Source organism: Aedes albopictus, chromosome 1 (genome assembly GCF_035046485.1).
Source record: "Aedes albopictus strain Foshan chromosome 1, AalbF5, whole genome shotgun sequence".
Classification (NCBI taxonomy): Eukaryota; Metazoa; Arthropoda; class Insecta; order Diptera; family Culicidae; genus Aedes; species Aedes albopictus.
Genome location: NC_085136.1, coordinates 40,076,895 through 40,092,879, shown reverse-complemented (window position 1 = coordinate 40,092,879; position 15,985 = coordinate 40,076,895). Strand labels below are relative to the sequence as shown.

Genomic DNA, 15,985 nt, shown 5'->3' with positions numbered 1-15,985 from the left:
CCTTCCGCGTAAGGAAGCTTATCCCAGATGAAGTCTCCTGCGGAAGCTTTCCTGGGGGCACCGGTTAGGACCACTCCGGATTTGCTCAAGGAACCGGTTTCTGTTTCAGCCGCTCGGAACAAAAAATCAGAACATCCTCCAAGTGGCACGGAGCAATCCGTCGCTGAATACTACCATGACAACCAGAAATCATGTACACCCGGAGCTATCATAGAACGCGGAAGATCGGTAAACTACAATAATGTGCTGCTGGATCTTGGACCTTGGTAGACGACAGAGACTAATCCAATCTCATACAAATCAGCTACGACCACGTGCAGACAATAAAGAATTGTAAGCATTAGTTCCCGACGTTCAGTTGCCAGGAAAAGTTCTGATTAGAGAATTCGGATCCACAACGATCCAGGCAGTATCAAACCTCGAAGATAGTCAACTGATTCTATTTCCGGATTCTATTGACGATCTGCATGAAAACAATGTCGGTGTTGATGATGATTAACCTGGGCTTGTTAGGGGAATATCTGTAAATAAAAAGAAAATCGGGTTAAGTACGGTTCCTTTTAATTCCACTAAGAATTTGCATCCTTTGACAGATACGTATTTCGACCTCAACTGTAAGGTCGTCTTCAGTGTCTTGTACTTGACTCGACCGTACTTAACCCGATTTTCTTTTTATTTAATGTCGGTGTATTTGAGAAGATCTTCCAACCGATCAAGGTTCCACGGAAGTAGCATGTGTGCAATAGAAGGTTTCCGCCCTGGTTGGCCCCGTACAATAACTATCAAAAAGGAGATGTAACGGAGCAAGCTGTACGGATAGCATCTTTAGATTTACCACCAGACCGGTCCATACAACCGGCCAAACCAGTCAAACGAATTGCCCCGAAGTCGCTGAAGTTGAACAAGGTTCCAGGTCCGGATGGTATCCTTTCAGTAGTCATTAAGACTACCTTCGAGCGCTGGCATATGTTCAGAATGGTTATGCAGATGTGCCAAGACAGAGGCGAATTTTCGGAGAGGTGGAAAAGTCAGAGACTTGTTCCATTGCCTAAACACGGAACTTTGCGATCCGTCGGAATAAAGATCTATTTGTCTACTGGACACCACTAGAAAACTCGGGTAACCAGTTCAGCTTCCGGGACGGTCAATCGAGAATTGACGCAATAAGGGCTTAACCATTATGTGGCCGGCAAACTTTTCGCTTTTTTCTACACCGTGTATTCTAAATGGGTGCTGGTCACCCGGGTACCCTGCCGGCAACATAAGGGTTAATCAAGAAAGCCAAGATAGCGCTCCAAAAAAGTAAAAAGGAATCCGCTGTTGTGCGGTCGTAACGCCAGAGGTGAAGAATGCGTTCAACAGCGTGAGTTGGATCGCCATCGAGTGCGCTGTGCACCACCTATGAATCCCGATTAGTCTAAACCAGTAACTCATGTAGTAAGCGCATGAGAGCTTTTTTCTAGAACAAGGTACTAATCTATGACACCGAGGAGGAAAGAGGAGCTTCAATATCACCGCATGGGTACCTCAGAGGTCTTTCCTGGGCCCAGTACTATGGAACGTGGCGTACGATGGCATATTGAGGCTCGCACTTCATCCGGGCGTAAATATGGTTGGCTTTGCCGATGATATTACCCTCGTGGTACACGGCGAGTCGATAGAGGAAGTGAGGCTGTCAGCGGCACACTCGATTTGCATAGTAGAAGACTGGATGAGGTCGAGGCAGCAGGCAAAAGTTTTACTTACAATTTCGTTTCAATGATACACTTTCATGCAACATTTGAATGAATCACTTCAAGTGTTTCATACATTTTTCTAATGACTCGGTCGTTAAAAAAAACTTTTCCACTCATCGTAGCACTCGGTAGTCTCCCACCCGGTCGCATTGCTTGTGCTTCACCCGTCAGAGCATTAGTGTCTCACTGGTGCGCGCTAGTCTCTCAATGGTTACGGGCGCCGGTTAATTGGATGTAAGTGGTCGAATTTGTTATCCTCTTTCATAAAACATAATTATCATTCTATTGGCGTGCACCACTATTTAAAAATGTGGTTTAAATAGTGTTTTTAGCATGTTGAAGTATTTCAATGACTCATAAATGAAATGAAAATCCAAGTGTATCATCCCATGTTTAATACACACTTGTTTCTGTAGCAGCAACGAACGAGTGTGTTGCTGGGTGAGAGATGAAGCATCACAGCAGTCCGTTCGCATGGGAAACGATTTGCTACAGTCGTCGTACGTCATGTTTTCCTTTCGAAATTGCAGGACCCTGGGCAAAACACAGATAAAATCGGTGCATGGTGAACAAGCACGAGGAGGACATGGAAGCACTCGAAGTGTTCAAGGGTCGGGTTTTTAGGAAAATCTTTGGCGGTGTGCAGCAGAAAAGTGTGTGGTGGCGAAGAATGTACCACGAGCTCAACACTCTACCGCGAAGTGACTAAAGCTGGAAGGATACGATGGACAGGGCATGTTGTGAGAATGCCGGGCAAGAACCCTGCAAAGTTGATGTTCGCATGAGGTCTGGATGGTTGGTATAAGAAGACCTGGAGGGCAGCGTGCAAGTTAGGCTGATCAGGTCCAGGTGCAGAACGATGTGGCAAATGTTGGACGCCTAGGATGGACAACTACAGCCACGAACTGAGTGTTTTGGTGAGGAATTGTTTATTCAGTTATTAAATAAATAATGTTTTGGTACCGAAGCATTCACCATCTGAGCTAGGTATATATTGTCTATCCGGTTGGAATCTAGACCGACATTCAATCATAAATTGCCATTTTCTTGGTCCACAAGTGTCGCAACTGTTTCGCATCTAGTGCGCTGTGTTGCTGACAACAACGGGAAGGATGCGCACTACATTTGACATGATTAAAAAACGTCGCGAGTTGGGTCGCGTCGCGACTTGATTGTGCGAAATCCGGTTTGGTGGCGGCCCGACAATAATTCCCAAAAAAATGAAGGTCTACATTATTTTTTAATCAAGATATATTATCCCACCGTGCATTGTTGGACCCCTCGTACCACACAACCGGCAAGTGAGAAATCGCGTAGTTGCTTGAGGAACACTTACTCACGCCATACTCTCATGCATGACTCTGCGTATGGCTATCTAATCCGACTCAACATCTCTGAGCGAAGCCCAACCAAACCAGAGTCAACAACAACAACTGCTTGGGGACGACTAACCAGCAGCGCAGGCAGAAGGCCCGACCGGCCGGACAGACAAGCGAAGCAACTGCCCCATATGAATCAGTTCTGCCGAAGAAACCGGTTTGTAAACACGCACCGGAACGCGCGCGGTTGTCTCCTCCTCTTGGGGAAATTCTTTCCCAAAGGTTTCGCTCCCTCGCATCGACTCTCTCTTCTCTCGACTGCTCAGCCAGCGAGCAGCCGGCTTGTTGCGCATTCTGCGGTGGTGGTAGCACATAAGTCGAACGATCGATCCCCCAAGCGCACACAGCAGAAGATCATCTCAGTCTCACGCGCCGCGCCGGACCGGAGCACTTGATCTTGGTCGTCGTCGTCGGATGTTGGAAGAAGTCGCCGTCTCTGCGTCGGTCGGTCAGGTTTAAGTTGCGCTTCAAATGAGAATAAGTGAATAATTGAACGCGGCCAGTTGAAAAGGAAGTGAAGATTGTGCAGTGTGAGTGTTCAAGGTATCTTTCTGCTGAAAGAATGTCGGAATGCAACGGGCGGTCACTGCGGCGGCGACAGTCGACAGGAGGCTAAGCGTACTGAAGGACCGGTTGTGTGACGACGGTCAGCTTCTCCCGTGAGTGTGACACTTATCGAATGACGACGGTACATCTTCGACGGATAAAAACTCGGTCAAGCGCGCGACGGTGGCTTTTTTGGGTGAAAACGCATATTATTGGAAGCGCAAAGTGCGCATGAATGCGGTTCCTCTGAAGAAGCGCTAGCGCGAGTGTGTGTGCGACAGCGGCGTATCGGTCGGTCGGTGAGTGATAAGGCCGCGTCAGGTGCGTCGACAACAACAAAAAAAAAAGTTTGGCATTAGGAATCAGGGGAGGCTAAAGTCCCGGGATTCGTTATCTGAGGGTCGCACGAAAATCGGGGGCTTACGCGTCACACGCTCAAGGTGTGAGCCGAATTACGTAGTCAGCGCCATCAATGCAGTAGCAGCAGCACCAGCAAAAGACGCAATACAGAGTGGTGTGCAGTTGAAGTTTTGCTTGCCTTTCGGAAAATTACCGACCTGGGGCCCGGCATCGACGAGAAGTGTGATTATTGCTTTTTTTTTTACTTGTGTCTATCTGCACTGAACTGACGGGGTTCATTCAGTATTACACACGGCAGCGCGGTGCAAAGAGGCGATTAGGCGGAATATGAGCCATGGAAAAACCGGCATCCACGGCGAGGCATTTCCAGCAGTGAGCTATGCAGGAGGTAAGTTTCAATTTCACTTACGTGGCCCGATTTATTGACTCTTTCAGGCTGCAGCATGGTGATGGAGCACCAGGAAGGTTCATGATGATCGTTACGGAGGCAATGCAAAATTTACGGAATGATGGTAAAATTGTAATTGCTTCCCATGGCGATCAAACAGTCAGTGGGAAGAAAACTCCGAAAATAAAGGAAAAGGTTTCTAATTGCGTCAGAAAAACTCTTACATCTTCAATCTTCTGATTCATTCGGAATCGTCGGAATATTGATCATTGAAGTAAAGTTTGAGGTTTTGATCCAGTTCAGACGCCAAAAAAAGAGTTAAGCATCGACATAAATACATACTTGAACAACAGCACAAAAAGGCCTCCAGCAGGGCTTGCTGATACTTCAATGGCGGCCGAACCCATACCAACTGCCATACCAACTGCGCCAGCAGCAGAGCCCTTGAAACTGAAAGTGCCGAAGTCTTTACAGACTGAGGCCTTCGCATTCGCGGGTAACTTGAAGGATACACCAGACACGATTTCTCACGATTTCTCACGACAAGCAGTCGCAGAATAGTGCGAGGTAGACGTCAGGGGAGGTGCTATTTGGTGACGTTCGCAAGGCCAGAAGGTTGGTCACCCCCCGAGGGTGAAGAGCACTAATGTCAGTAAGTCAGACACACGCCAAAGAATGGTGGGCCTGAAAAGGCTGGCCTGTCCCGGGTCGAAGGAAGCAGGGGTGTGACCATCTACACATGGTCCACCACAGATTAGGGCAGGTCAATATTTGCACCACTCCCCCCCCCCTCCTTCTGAGACCCTAGTGGACAGACAGAAGAAGATAAGGGATAAGCTAAGGATAAATAGGACGTTAGATGCCAGACGCCGTCGTCCTCACATCGGATGAGTCTAAGTACTTGGAAGTTTTAGAAGGCGATGAGTAGCGATCTTGGAGCCGACGTGCGCAGCATTCGACGTACTCGTACAGGCAAAATGATCCTCGACCTCAAGCGCGACAAAACCCGCATGGTTGGCTTCTACAAGTGTTTGGCAGAAGAACTCCTTGATGAAGGCTGTTAAACGAGATCACGGACTCTGAAGAGCTTGTCACAGAACTGCGGCAACAGTACGAGGTGCAGATGCCCATCGCAGCCGTGAGGCTACGAAAAGGCGCGGCATGAGCACAGGAATGACAGGAACTTGGATTATCTACCTGTGACACACGCCAACTTATAGTTAAGTTATGGAAGCAAAAGGTGGGTCGGTCGGTATGTTCGCTGGGCATACACGAGCCACCGATGGGTTGCTTTAGGTGTTTTGAACCGAGACACAAGTCGTGCAACGTCAAAGGCCCTGGCAGGAGCAAGAGTTGTAAGCAATGTGAAGGTGAAGACCATAAAACGCAAGTCTGCACACCCTCCCAAGGGTTTGATTTGTTCAGGGATATCCGCGAACAGCAAGCATCTGACGGAAGACCAAAAGGTGCGCGGCCTTCTCAAATGCCTCCGCTAACAAGTCACAGTAGTGCAGGTAACGTAGCTAAACCTGGACCCCTGTGATGCAGCCCAGCAACTGTTGTGTCAAGTTAGTCAAGTTAGCAAATACCTCGTCCAGGAGTTGGTATCTACATCTTACGAGGATTTCGTGGTCGCTAAAATAAACGGGGACTTCTTTTGTAGCTGCTTTGCGATCGACCGCGAAGTTGATCGACGGGCAGTTCACATAGATGCTGGAATGTATGATGGCTTAGCTGACAGGGCGAAGGCCGATTGTAATAGCGGGTGACTGCAAAGACTAGGCTGTGTTATGGGAAAGCCGTATTTGAAATCAGAGGGGTTGGTACCTTAAGCTGGAACAGAGTCGACCATCGACGTCACTTTTTATCTTGGCCTAACAAGTAGTGCGAAATGGAGGATAGACGCTACACTCACCGGTTCGCATCAATATTTACTACAACAACAGCAGACATCCGGGGGAGAAAAGGGCGACTAGGGCAAGGCCAAGCCTTCGTATGTGGAAGACATCATACTTCAACGACAATGTATTCAAGATGGTACTCAAGCGTGAGCAAAACTTACTTGATTTAAGCGGTGAGCAGCTAGCAGCGAGTCCCGCGTGCATGCGATGCGACTGTCCACCAGGAAACCCTAGGAATGACCACCAGCTTAACGGTGGACTCAAGCTATTGCGAACTTATGCCGCGCCTGCCTACGTGCTAGGTGACGGATGCAACGAGCACGTACTGTTGAGGAGCGGGATGAATGACAGGTGGCCAAAATCGCGCTTAAGACTGAGACAAGGATGCGCAAAAAGACTTGAGCGCCTGTATCAGAGTGCCAATACGAATTCGTATAGTGATCAGGTATCAGAAGGCCCGCTCCCGAGCCTGGCCTTTATTGTTATTCCTCCAGGAGCCTGGAATCTCTTCAGTAGCTTCTGGGATTCCTGCAGGATTTTTGTGATTCCTTATGGAGTGTCTTCTGGAACACTTCCAGGAATTCCTTCTGAAACTCTTCCCATCGTTTCTTGAGGTATTTTTACAATAGTTTCTTTTGAGATTCTTTAAGAAATTTTCCAGGAGCTCCGTCAGAGTTTCCTTCTGGAATTCTCCTAGAGTTCCTTCTGGGATACATCTGGAGTTTACGATTCAAAAATGTTGCCAGCAGCTCCAAAAAAAATTCTCAAAGTTCTCCGGGAATATTTGCAAAATGTCGCCGGAAGCTTCCCGAGATTTTTTCCATTTCAGCAGGAAGTCCTCCTGGAATTGCCACAATAGTTCCCAGACAGTTTCTTCAGAACTTTCCGGGATTTTCTCCAGGAATTCGACTGGGAGTTCCACGGAAAATCCTGCAGGAATTTCCTGGGAATAGCTTCGTGGTTTCCCCATGAATACCACGGGAATTCATTTCGAAGCTCCCCAAGAGCTCTTGCAGCATTTGTGGTAGAATCCTTCCAGGATTTCCTTGAAAAGTTCTCCATGATTTCTCCGGAACTTGTTACATAAATTATCGGGAAATTCCTTCCACAATTTCCACGAAATTTTCTTCAGAAGTTCACAGAGAAGTCCTCCAGCAATAATGCATGATTCTTTTCAAGATTTCCCTAAGTTTTTTGTCTGGATATTCCCGGAAATTCCTTCAGGTTTCCCATAAATTCCTCCAAGGATTCCCCAAAAACTCCTGTAGGAGTTTTTTTTTTGGAAATTTCTCTTGGATTCTCTTGGAGAAGTTCTGTTGGATTTTCTCCAGGAGTTCACTGGGCATTCCTCTAGGAGTTTTTCGGAAATTCCCCCGATTTTTTTTCAGGAGTTTCTCAGAAATTTCTCCAGAGCTTCCACGCCAATTTTCCCTGGAGTTCCTCGGAAATTTCTCTGGTAGATCCTTAGAAATTTCTCCAGGAATTCATCGAGTATTTCACCTTGGGAAATTCCTTGGGCATTCCTCCAGAAGTTTATCGGGATTTCCTCCATAAGTTCCCCGCGAATTTCTTCAAAAGTTCGTCTGAAATTCCTGCAGGAGTTCTCAAGAAATTCATTCAGGAATTTCCTGTGCATTCCTTCAGATTTACTAGAAATTTCTTAAAGGCTTCCCCGGGAACTCTTGTAGGGGTTGCTCGGAAATTTCAGCAGGAATTATCTGGGATTTTCTCCAGGAGTTCCTCAGAAATTCACCCCGGAATTCTTTCAGGAGTTTCTCGGGAATTCCTCCTGAACTTCCTCGGTAATACCTCCAGGAGTTCTTCGAGCATTCCTCCAGAAGTAACTCAGGAATTCCTTCAGAAGTTTATCGGGAATTCCTCCAGAAGTTGCTCTGAAATTCCTGCAGGAGTTCCCAAGGATTTCCTTCAGGACTTTCCCGTGAACTCCTTCAGGTTCCCAAGAGATCACTTCAAGGGCTCCCCAAGGAACTCCTGCAGGGGTTGCTCAGAAATTTCTGCAAGAGTTTTCTGTGAGTTTGTCGAAGAGTTACCCGTGGTATTCCTCCAGGAGATTCTCGGAAATTCTTCAGGAGTTCATCGGGAATTTCCTTAAAAGTTCGTCTGAAATTCCTGCTGGAGTTCCCAGGGAATTCCTTCAGGAATTTCTCGTGAATTCTTTCAGCTTTCCCAGAAAATTCTCCAAGTGTTATCCAGGAACTCCTGTAGGGGTTGCTTGGAAATTTCTGTATGAGTTCTCTGTGAATTTCTCCAGGAGTATCCTAAACATTCTTCCAGGAGTTCATCGGAATCTCCCCCGGATTTGTTTCATGAGTTCTTCGGGAATTTCTTCAAGAGATCCTCGGGAATTCCTCCTGGAGCTCATCGGGAATTCTTCCAAGAGTTCCCCGGGAATTTCTTCGAAAGTTCGTCTGAAATTCCTGCAGGTGTTCCCAGGGAATTCATTCAGGAATTTCTCCTGAATTCCTTCAGGTTTCCCAGAAATTCTTCCAAGGGTTACCCGGGAACTCCTGTTACTCGGAGTTACTCGGAAAAGTCTACTGGAGTTCTCTGTTATTTTCTTCAGAAGTTTCCTGGGCATTTCTCCAGGAGTTCCTCACGAATTCTCCCCGGAATACTTTTAGGAGTTTTTTGAAAATTTCTTCAGAACTTCCTCAGCAATCCCTGAAGTTTTTCGAGCATTCCTCCAGAAATTACTCAGAAATTCCTCCAGGAGTTCATCGGGAATTTGTCCAAGAGTTCTTCGGATGTTCTTCCAGAGGTTCCTCCGGAATTCCTCCAGAAATTCATCGGAATTTCTTACTGGAGTTCATCGAAAATTCCTCCAGGAATTCCCTGGGAATTTCTTCAAAAGTTCGTCTGAAATCCTGCTGGAGTTCCCAGGGAATTCTTTCAGGAGTTTCTCGTGAATTCCTTCAGCTTCTCCAGAAATTCCTCCAAGTGTTATCCGGGAACTCCTGTTAAGGTTGCTTGGAAATTTCTGCAGAAGCTCTCTGGGAATTTCTCCAGGAGTTCCCTGGGCATTCCTCCAGCAGTTTCTTGGAAATTATCCCCGGAATTTTTGCAGCAGTTCTTAGCAATTCCTCCAGCAGTTCCTCAGGAATTCCTCATCGAGCTCATCGGGAATTTTCCCAGAAGTTCTTTTGAAATTCCTCCAGAAGTTCATCGGGAATTGCTCCATAAGTTCAACGGAATTCTGCCTGGAGTTGATCAGGAATCATTCCAGGAGTTCCTCTGAAACTCCTGCAGGATTGCTCAGGGATTTCCTTCAGGAGTTTCCCGTGAATTTCTCCAGGTTCCCCAGAAATTCCTCCAAGGTTTCTCGGCAATTTTTGAACGATTCCCCAGGGCATTCCTTCAGGAACTCTTTTGAAATTCCTTCAGGAGTTTTCCAGGATTTCTTCCAGAAGTTTTCTGAGAATACCTTCAGGAGTTCCACGGAAATTTCACCACGAGTTCCTCAAGAATTCCACCAGGAATTCATCGGGAATTGCTCCTGGCGTTTCAGGATTTTTTTAAGAATTTCGTGGGAAATCCTGGATGCTCTCCCGGTGGGACGAATACCCAGGTAATCTCTGGAAAAAAATTTCATTGAACTTATAGACGTATATTAGGAAAACTCCTGGAGAAATTTTCAGGGAAATCCAGGAGAAATTTATTGGAAAAATTCACATAAATCCTGGAGGAATTTTTGGGGAAATGTTTGAGGATCTCCAGCAGATCTCCTGGCCGTATTCCTGGAGAACCCTTGAATGTGGATCCAAGGGGAGATCCTAGAGAAAGTGCGCGGTGAACTCATGGAGGAAATTTCCGGGAAACTTGAGGATGAACTCCCGTGAAGCTTCTGGCTTCTGGTTTCTGAAGAATTACTGCAATAATTCCCTGGGAAATCCTGTAGAAGTGCACGAGGGACATCGTGGAGGAATTCCCATAAAAAAAACAGCTAAACGAATTTCCGAGGCAATTGTTAATATTTTTTGGAGTTACCTTGGAACAGTTCACTATGGGGAAAGTGGTGGCCAATAATCGAAAACTTTACTTGCTTTGAATGACGTGTCTTATACACCATTTGAGAGCCAGATAGTTCAAACCTAGATTCCCAAAATTTCAGTTCTCTGTGATGGAAGCTCATTGCGCCACAGATATCAGACTTATAAAAATAGTGGAAATTGTAGAAAAAATGCATTTTAAACAAATGCAATTTTCTCAGTGAAAAAAACGGTTTAATTGTAGAATTTAATCCACCGTTGGAAATGTTATTGATTGAACTTTATAATGGATGTGTTGTTGGGGTTACACGGTTAATTAAAATTAGTAAAAAATGGGTAATTATTGACAAAAACAACATTTTTTGCCTAAGTTGGTCTATATCTAACAAGCAGGGTCGAGCAGTCTCAAGGGACCGCCTCCACAGTTTAGTTTGGGGTCTATACTATCTGCGGAATGCGAATCCAGCTGCGGATAGCTGCGGATGAGCGTCATTTTGACAAAAGCCCGAAAATTGGATTTTTTTTATTATTTTTTTGTTAATTACGATTATTGGTTATGCGAGCACATACAAAAAAAATCGTACAATTTAAACAGTGCTTCAAAGATGGAACTGTTAATTATCAAGTTAAGTCTTAAAAAGCTTACACACTCAATCATTGTTATGTTAAAAATAGATAAAAACTGACCGAAAATTATCGTTTCATACATAAACTGTACCATCCCATCTGGACTGAAATGCTTCTTTTGTTCACGAAAATCTTGTTTATATTATCAATACATATTTACCATCAGAGAAAGAAATACCACATCTTACATATTAGTTTTACTAAAAACTACCTTCTTGTATTTAAAAGACGAGGACAATATTTTCAATTCATAAGTTTGTTTTCAACTTAAACGCTAGCAACGTGGATATCGCACAGTAGTTAATTTAACGAAAAAAAATCTGAAAATAGTTGTTTGCGGTAATATGGAACATAGGAGCATCAAGTTACCACAGACAAGTAGACGTACCACTTGGAACAGAATGCGATAAAAATCATCGTCAAATATGGTGAATTTGATTGGCCATGGGATTGGGATGATGTTACCTGAATAGAAAAATGAGTAGGTATTGCTTGTGAAATTGAATTTCAAGAGACAGTTAATTAATAAAACTTATGACGGGAATTTATCTATGAAAATTATGTTCTATTTAGCAGTATATTCACTCCTGCAGTATAAAAAATGGAGACAAATCATCAACTTGGATAATGATGTTGAAATGTGTTCAGTAAAATAATTGAAGCATATTAAAAAATATCCTTTCGACGAGTTTGAACAAAAATACCAGAGGGGAGGGGGCGGTATGGTAGATATTTGGGGGGGGGGGGGGGTTCTCTTGATAGATAAACAATCCTTTACCAAAATACCTGATTGATAAAAAAATGGGGGGGGGGTCAGATTAGCCTTGAAGGGGGGGGGGGGGTGCTTCCACTTTCACCTCTCCGATTTTATCTTATGCATGGCAATCTCATTCTAGTTTTGATTTTCATTTGAACTGCCTCAAAAATTAAAAACAAACGTTTAAGTTTATTGTGCAGGAATAAGTAGTTCCTAACTGGGTTAAATACTAGTTACACCTTCCAGATGTGATGAAAATACAAAAATTGGACCAATGTTATGCTAATCTTACTAGAATACTTTCAAAAAATGCGGAAAACCCAAAAAAATATTTTTGACCACCACTTTGTATGGAGCCGCCCCATAGTGCAGTTCCCGGAGGAATGATAGAAGAGTTACCTGGCGAAGTTCTGGGGGATTGCTTATGAAAATTCTTATAAATTTCCTACGATCAAGTCTGGAATGTAAGAAATGTTGTCGCAGAAATTTCCGGGATTCTCACACGAATGCTCAAGAAATTTCCATGAAGTGTCTTGAGGAATTCCTGTTGGACTCCTGGAAGTATTCCTGGGAAATCTCTGAAGAAATCGTGGAGAAAATTGTCATGGTACTCCTGGAGGGAATTCCGCTAAACGCTTGGAGGAATTCTCGTGAAACCAAAGCAGAAGTTCCTGAATAACTGCTGACGGAATTCCCGAGAAACTCTGCAGTTGCTGTTGCGGTTGCTCCAGACTCGCAAGTTTTCTTCGGTTTGCCGATGGCCCAACTGCGTTGCCACCTTGGATTTTTTTAAGTTTTCCCAGGAAACGGTGGAAGGAACTCCAGAAAAAATGTTTTTGTTTTGTTTTAAATGCAAAGAGTACCGTAATCCGGGTCAAATTGATCACTTTAAAACAACTTTTGCGGATAACATCAGTGCCAATTCAAATATGGCCAAAAGAATTTCTGTAAAACCAGTATCCAGTGAATCTCCATGGAACCATGTTACAGGTTTTTGTTCAACTAATTTAAATTGTAAGTTAAATAACTCCAAATATCAAAAAATTGAAAATGCCGAAAAAATTGAAAATTGGGGCGAAATTGATCAGTATACAATTAAGCATCGGTTAGAAAGGAAAATTTCCTTATCCGCCTAATTTTGCTCTTCTAAAACCGAATAACGCGTCTAAAATCTTACAACTAGTGTATGTATTACTTTAAATGCAAAATTAAATTTTGAAATTACATTTACCAATCAACTCAGTTCGACGAATTGAGATAAGTTATACATGTGTGTATGTTTGTGTGTGTGTATGTATGTCTGTGCACAAAAAAAGTTCACTCCGTTTTAAGGCACTTTCCGTTGGCCGATGTAACGGATTAAAGCACGAATCGAACCGGAATTTTATCGCATTGTTTACCGTTAAAAATGGTCAAGATCGGTCAATTTGTTCTGAAGTTATGACCATTTTAGTGGTCTTATATAGAACTGAACCAAACCACATCATGCGACACATCAATTTGCGCCGATTTTTTGTAATCTTCTGCATGGTGTACGAATTTTGTGCGTAGTGGAGACGAGTAAATCAACGATGTCGGCCCAAAATTCAAGATGGCGACCTAGAACCCAAGACGGCGGTCCTTAATTAAAAAAGGCAGCTCTTTTAAGGAATGTCTGGCTCTAAAACCATGCCATATGGGTGGGAATATTTGTATGTAGAAGATGTCTGGAGTTCAAAAATGGGAACCAGACGGCAAACGAAAATCCAATATAGCGGCCCACCGTTCAAGATGGCGGCTGCTTAGAGGAGAATTAGGCTCTAAAACTGTGTAATTTGGGTATATTACGTATGGAGAAGATATCCGGAGTCCAAATATGACGACCAGAATATTCAAGATGGCGAGCCAAAATTCAAGATGGCGTCTGTTTTAGTTATTTTAGCATCTAAAACCATGCAACATGGGTATATTGGGTATGGAGAAGGTGCCGGAGTTGAAAAATGGCGACTTGAATATTCAAGATGGTGGCCCTAAATCCAAGATGGTGTCCACAATTCAATATGGCTACTGTTTTAGAAAGTTTTAGGCTCTAAAACCATGGACAATGGGTATATTCGGCATGAGCAAGATATCCGGAGTCCAGAAATGGCGACCCAAATTCCAAGATGGTGGCCCAATATCCAAGATCCAGATCCAGAAACAGCTGCTTTTTTGAATTTTCGTTAAACATACTTCAACGTCAGCAGGTCGAATGGACAGAAAAAAATCTCGATTTTTTCTAAAGTTTTTGTTTTGGTTGCATGCAACAGTCGTTGATCATCTCGGTATTTTTGTAGAAATGATTTTCTTTGGGTAGTACCATGACTGACACAAGCACCCTATGAATTCACCGTGGAAAGAAAACATACCTCCAAAGAGATGCCCCCTCGTACCGGCAGATGGGAAATGTTTTTTGTGCAAAAAGTGACTCAATAATATAACAATGATGATCATGATCATTACAGCCAGGAGAGGGGGCCGAGTGGTGGGACGCAATCGAACGACTGTCGAAGACTTAAAACCAGTGACTCGGAGAAAACAAATGGAAACACGCGTGCCCAGGCTCTAGGCTTGGTGCTCTGCAGACGGATACCGCCCAGCTCGACTGTGCACGGCGGCGCTCGGCTTAGTCAGTTTTTATTTTCGACAGAAATTGCGTCTGACGGAACGGGTGGATTAAAAGTATTTATTTTAGCGTTGAATGAGTTTTGGGAACATAGGTCAAGTTTATGGACTCGGGAGATACATGTGTGTTTGGGAAACGAATCAATCGAGCTGAACGAATTGCCAACACGTGTTACGATCGCGCTAACATGTCGATCTTAAAACAAATTCCTGGTTGGATTCACTTCGAAGCGAAGAAAATTTGGAAACATATCCGCCTTGTTAGAACTATGAATGACCAAGAAGTTCATTCATCTGATTGTCCGGTATCTCATTCCAAGCCACGCGATACGAGTAGTGTGTCGCCCACTTGGCCGGAGCTTCCTGTCATTAGCGACACTTTAGCTCGATTAACAGTACAAGTCCGTTCGCCGTAATCGGAGCCACCTCAATGTATCTCACATTTCCAGCTTCTTTGCAAAAAAACTAAAACTCGAACGACAAACGGCAAGCTTGTTCGCTAGAGCACACTACTGCCCCAGTACTCCATTTCCATAAATCTCAATTGGCGGGAATCCATGCTGTCTGATACTGTAGGTATAGCTTTACGGGTGGCAGATTCGCGTGACCAACGACGACCTCCAGGTCGTCGACTGATTACCGATTCCAGCGATCAATGTCGTCACACGAGTGTGATTATTAGGGATGGCGACGGTAATCCCAATTGACGACAACACACATCAATCATCCCGGCCTAACTGTGATGTCCAAATGAAGATTAGAAGATTTCCCCTGGAATGAGTTTCACGTGCTTCATATATTTTCTGCGCAAGTCGCTATTTAGGTCGCCGAAAGGGTTAAATTGAGCACGGTCGATCGTCGTCGACTCTGACGGTTGCCAACGCAGATATGGTGACACAGCAGAAACGAATCCCCGAGTGCCTACATTTAGTTAATTTGTACAAAAATGTATCCAAGACGAGTGATACACCTCGTGAATGGTTGCAGGGCGGAAGTCTTACTTGACTGAAATTAAAAGCTGTAAGGTTGAATGAGTTGAATGATGATCTAACTAGCTCTTACTATCCAGCTATGAGCTGAGCAATAAAAACGAGGGAGAAATTTGTCACGCACCATGCTTGTCTAGCTTTTAACTTCTGACACCAGAGTGACGTCAACAAGTCTAATCACATTTCGAGTGGGTGCTTCTTGGAAAAATGGAAGATTTTAGAAGTGCTGTAAATTCCCAAGGTTCATTAACTCAGTTCAATCCAAGTGTTGACAGTAAAAACATCTACATCATTCAGCTGTTCATCGTAGTGCTACTTTCACCTTTTAACCCAACCTCACTAGGGACTACAATTACAGAATGGCTAAGCTTCCAATTCTAAAAATTGAGTTTCAGAATTGTTAAAAGCATACTTCCACTGAAGAACACTTTCACCAATCCGATTCAGACAGCAAAAATTCATGGAAATACGCAACATGTGTTCCACACACCAGCCAGCAGGTCAAACACCTTATCTCCCCCAAGCGTTCCCGCGGGTGCTTCCAACCAAACTTCTTATCGCCTTCCTGGTGCGAGCTGATAGTGCTAATTGGTTTGCTACAATTCTGCCAACCAAGCGACCGACGACCGATCGATTCTGCCACTGCTACTAA

The 15,985-nt window shown here is 44.3% G+C and overlaps 1 protein-coding gene across 2 annotated transcripts in view; it reads left to right on the top strand.

Moving 5' to 3' along the window:
• Positions 1–3,180: 3,180 nt before the first annotated feature.
• The window catches only part of LOC109413155 (chondroitin sulfate synthase 1-like), a 74,511-nt gene continuing 61,706 nt past the window's right edge, over positions 3,181–15,985 (top strand). The window contains exon 1 of one of the 2 annotated variants that reach the window (XM_062844400.1): positions 3,181–4,409. The gene's annotated coding sequence lies outside the window, so the exon portion shown is untranslated. The remainder of the gene's footprint in view (positions 4,410–15,985) is intronic. The other variant, XM_062844399.1, reaches the window with a different exon arrangement.